Genomic DNA, 5,485 nt, shown 5'->3' on the forward strand with positions numbered 1-5,485 from the left:
AGTCCTGGGGAAATACATAGCCATCCAAGCCTCACTCAAAAGAATAGAAAAAATCTAAATGCAGTTTTTATATTTCACCTCAAGAAGCTGGAAAAGCAACAGAGGGACAGGCCTAATCACGCACGCGAGGAAGCAGTTGACCAAAAATTAGAGCTGGGAAATCAATAAGCAGAAACCAAGTACAGTAAGACAGATCAACACAGGACTGAGAAGCTGGTTCTTTTGAGAGAATCAATAAAATTGACAGACCACTGGCAAGACTTATCCAAAAAGAAAAGAAAGGGACCCAAGATTATTAAAAATTACTGAATGAAAAAGAAAGAGGTCACTGACTAACACCATTGAAAGTGGAAGGATTATTAGAAATTTTTATCAACAGCTATATCTAATAAACTAAGAATCTGGAAGAGATGGAATCCTTCCTGGAAACCTATAAACTACCAAGATTGAAACCTGGAAGAAATTGGGATTTCTAAACAGGCCAATTAATTATGAAAGAGATTGAGTCAGTGATAACAACCTTCCAAATAACAAAACTCAGAGCCCGGACGGTTTTCCTGGGGGGAATTCTACCAAACATTCAAAGAAGAAATAATACCTATTCTCCTAAAGCTATTTAAAAAATAGAAACAGAAGGAAAGCTACCAAACTCATTCTATGAGGCCAAATTACCTTGATCCCACAAACCAGGCAAAGAGGCCCTCAGAAAGGAGAATTACAGACCGATCTCCCATAATGAATATGGACGGCAAAATCCTCAAAACAAGATCCAGGCAATAGAATCCATCATCAGGTACATAAAAAGGATTCATACATCATGATCAAGTGGATTCATAGCCTGGGATGCTAATGCGGGTTTCAATATTCGCGCAAATCAATCAGCTGTGATACATCATATCAAGCAAGAAAAAGACTCAGGAACCATATGATCCTCTCAGTTGATGCCAAAAAGCATTTGACAAAATACAGCATCCCTTTCCTGAGTTAAACCCTTCAGAGTGACTTAGGAAAGAAGGTACATTTCTCAATCTCATAGAAAGCCATCTATAAAAGCCTACTGCAAATATTATTCTCACGGGAAAAGCTGGAAGCCTTTCCCTTTAAGATCAGGAACTCGACAAGGATGCCCATCTCGCCACTATTATTCAACATACTACTAGAAGTCCTGACACAGCAGCAATCAGACGACAAAAAGGATCAAAAGTATTCAAATTGGCAAGAAGAAGTCAAACTGTCTCTCTTCGCAGATGACATGATACTTATATGGAAGACTCAAAGAAGCCACTCCCAAACTATGAGAAGTTATAGAGCAATTCAGTACTACTCGGATACAAAATCAATGCTCAGAAATCAGTTGCATTTCTATACACGAATACTGAGACCGAGAGAGAGAAATTAGGGAATCCATCCCATTTGCAATAGCACCAAAAACCATCGTCGTACCTTGGAATTAACTTAACCAGAGACGAAAGGACCTATATTCTAGAAAATATAAATCACTTCTTGAAAGACATTGAGGAAGACATAAAAAAGATGGAAAGATATTCCATGCTCATGGATTGGAAAATTAACATAGTTAAAATGTCCATGCTACCCAGAGCAATCTACACTTTCAATGCTATCCCGATCAAAATACCGAGGACATTTTCAAAGAACTGGAACAAATAGCCCTTAAATTTGTATGGAAACAGAAAGGCCCGAATCTCAAGGAACTGTTGAAAAGGAAAAAACAAAGCTGGGGCATCACAATGCCGGTTTCGAGCTGTACTACAAAGCTTGTGATCACAAAAGAGACAGCATGGTACTGGCAACAAAAACAGACACATAGACCAATGGAACAGAATAGAGAGCCCAGAGAAATGGACCCTCGGCTCTTTGGGCAACTAATCTTTGATAAAGCAGGAAAACATCCGATGGGAAAAAGACAGTCTCTTCAATAAATGGTGCTGGGAAAATTGGACAGCCTACATGCAAAAAGAATGAAACTTGACCACTCTCTCACCATACACAAAAATAAACTCCGAAATGGATGAAAGACTCGATGTGAGACAGAATCCATCAAAAATTTAGAGGAGAACACTAGGCAGCACCCTTCACGACATCGGCCAAAGAACCCTTTTCATGACACATCCCCAAGCAAGAGAAACAAAAGATAAAATGAATTTATGGGGGACTTCATCAAGATTAAAAAGTTTCTGCACAGCCAAGGAAACAGTCAAAAAAATAAAGAGGCAGCCCACGGAATGAGAGAATATATTTGCAAATGACACTACAGATAAAGGACTGGTATCCAAGATGTACAAAAGATTGCTACAAACTCAATACATAAGAAACAAATAAATCAAAAATGGCAGATGATCAACGAACAGACACTTTTCAAATGAAGACATACAAATGGCTAACAGACACATGAAAAAATGTTCAAAATCATTAGCCATCAGGAAATTCAAATCAAAACCACACTAAGATACCACCTTACGCCAGTTAGAATGGCAAAAATAGACTAAGGCAGAGACAACAATTGTTGGAGATGGATGTGGAGAAATGGATCCCCTCCTACATTGTTGGTGGAGATGCAAGTTAGGCACAGCCACTCTGGGAAAACCGTGTGGAGGTCCCTTAAAAAGTTAAAAATTGAGCTACCCTATGAGTCCGCCATTGCACTACTGGGTGTTTACCCCCAAAGATCTGACATAGTGAAGAGAAGGGCCATATGCACCCCAATGTTCATAGCAGCAATGTCCACAGTAGCTAAATGCGGAAAGAGTCGAGATGCCCTCTCAACAGATGACGGATTAAGAGCTTGTAGTCCATATATACAATGGAATCATTTCAGCTATAAGAAAGAACGAGTTCTACTCAACATTCTACAACATGGACGGCACTGGAGGAGATAATGCTAAGTGAAATAAGTCAAGCAGAGAAAGACAACTATCATATGATTTCTCTCATCTATGGAACATAAGAACTAGGATAATCGGTAGGGGAAGAAAGGGATAAAGAAGGGGGGGTAATCAGAAGGGGAAATGAAACATGAGAGACTATGGATTATGAGAAACAAACTGAGGGCCTCAGAGGGGAGGGGGTGGGGAATGGGATAGTCTGGTGATGGGTAGTAAGGGAGGGCACGTATTGCATGGTGCACTGGGTGTTATACAACTAATGAATCATCGAGCCTTACATTGGATACCGGGATGTATTATATGGTGACTAAAATAATACAATAAAAATCATTAAAAAAAAAAAGAATTATCAAGCCCCAAAAAAAAAAAAAAAAGTGGCCAGAACATCAGTGAAGAACAGTTCTGATCCCTCTGTTCTGAGACAGAGGCTGAGATTCGCCACTGCTGCTCTGACTCTCAGAAGAGGCACAGCAAAACCGCCAGGAAAAGCCGCCAGAGAACAAAAAGCCTGGAAATACTCGCTCACAGCATGCCCATCCCATCTCCCTCGAGGGGACACGGAGAATCTACCCAAACAGGGTTGCCTGAGTATCGCGGACAACAGGCTCCCTCCGAAGGCAGGCTGAAATCAAGAGCATGGCTCAAGATCCTCTCAAAGGCGCACGGCCGGTCTGGGCGGTAATATGGGTCTGGATGCACGCACAAACCTCCTCTCAGACTATCGAAGGAAAAATCCTCCCCAGCAAAGAAAAGAAATGAGTCTGTGGCCTCTGCCACAGAACTAATGGATAGGGATATAACCAAATTATCAAAATGGAGTTCAGAGTAACAATGGTAAAGATGATGTGCAGACTTGAAAAAGTATTAACGAAAATGTTAATGAGAATATAAAATCTCTAAGGGCGGAAATGAGAGAAAATATGGCAAAAATTAAAAATTCTATGAATCAAATGCAGTCAAAACTAGATGCTCTGACGGCCAGGGCAATGAGGCAGAAGAACATATCGGCAAATTGGAGGATGGGTTAGTAAAAGAGAAAAAGTTAGAATAGAAAATTGGATCAAAAAATCTAATCTCAAGAATGTAGGTTACGGGCGATTACTGACTCAATGAAACGCTCCAATGTCAGAAAACATCGGCATCCCCGAGGGGGTGGAGAAAACAGAGGTCTAGAAGAGATATTTGAACAAATTGTAGCTAAAAACATCCCTAATCTAGCAAAGGAAACAACCTTTCATGTCCAAGAGGCTGAGAGGGACCCCTCCCAAGCTCAACCACAACAAAACCCACGACACGTCACATCATAGTGCATTTCGCAAATATTAGATCCAGGGTACTGTACTGAAAGCGCCAGGGCAAAGAAATTTCTCATGTAATGTATCACAATTATGTCAGACCTGTCTACACAGACCTGGAATGAGAGAAAGGGCTGAGGGAGGGGGCATTTTTAAAGCTCTTTTCAGAGAAAAACATGCACTCAAGGATCCTTTATTCTGTCATTCAGAATTGATGGAGAGATAAAGACCTTCCAGAATCGCCAGTCATTGACCAATTTCAGAACCATGAAACCAGCCCTACAGGAGATATTAAGGGGGGGTTCTATAAAGGTAAAAAGCCACCAAGAGTGATACAGAACAGAAAGTCACAATCGATAGAAACAAAGACATTACAGGCAACATGGCATCATTAAAATCATATCTCTCAATAACCAGTCTCAATGTAAACGGCCTAAATGCTCCCATAAAACACCACAGGGTTGCAGCTTGGATAAAAACACATGACCCATCCATTTGCTGTCTACAAGAGACTCATTTTGAACCTAAAGATACATTCAGATTGAAAGTAAAGGGATGGAATACCATCTTTCACGCCAATGGAACTCAAAAGAAAGCTGAGGTAGCAATTCTCATATCAGACAGATTGGATTTGAAAATAAAGACTATAGTTAGAGGTACAGAAGGGCACTATATTATTCTTAAAGGATGTATCCAACAAGTGGATATGACAATTATAAATATATATGCCCCCAACAGGGGAGCAGCAAGATACACAAGCCAACTCTTAACCAGAATAAAGAGACATATAGATAAAAATACGTTAATATTAGGGGACCTCAACACTCCACTATCAGAAATAGACAGAACATCTAAGCAGAAAATCAGCAAACAAGCAAGAGCTTTGAATGCCATTGCTATGAGTTGACCTCATAGACATACATAGAACACTATAACCCAGAACCAAAGAATACTCTATTCTATTCTAATGCCCATGGATCATCTCAAGAATAGACCATGTTCTGGGTCACAAAAAAGGTCTCAACCAATACCAAAAGACTGAAATTATCCCCTGCATATTCTCAGACCACAACGCTTTGAAATTGGAACTCAACCACAAGGAAAAAATTGGAAGAAACTCAAACACTTGGAGACTAAGAACTATCCTGCTCAGGAATGACTCGATAAACCAGGAAATCAAAAATCAAATTAAACAATTTATGGAGACCAATGAGAATGAAAACACAACGGCCCAAAACGTATGGGATACTGCAAAGGCGGTCCTAAGGGGGAAATACATAGCCATCC

The sequence above is a fragment of the Ursus maritimus genome, unplaced genomic scaffold, assembly GCF_017311325.1.
Source record: "Ursus maritimus isolate PB19 unplaced genomic scaffold, ASM1731132v1 scaffold_16, whole genome shotgun sequence".
In the NCBI taxonomy this organism is placed as follows: Eukaryota; Metazoa; Chordata; class Mammalia; order Carnivora; family Ursidae; genus Ursus; species Ursus maritimus.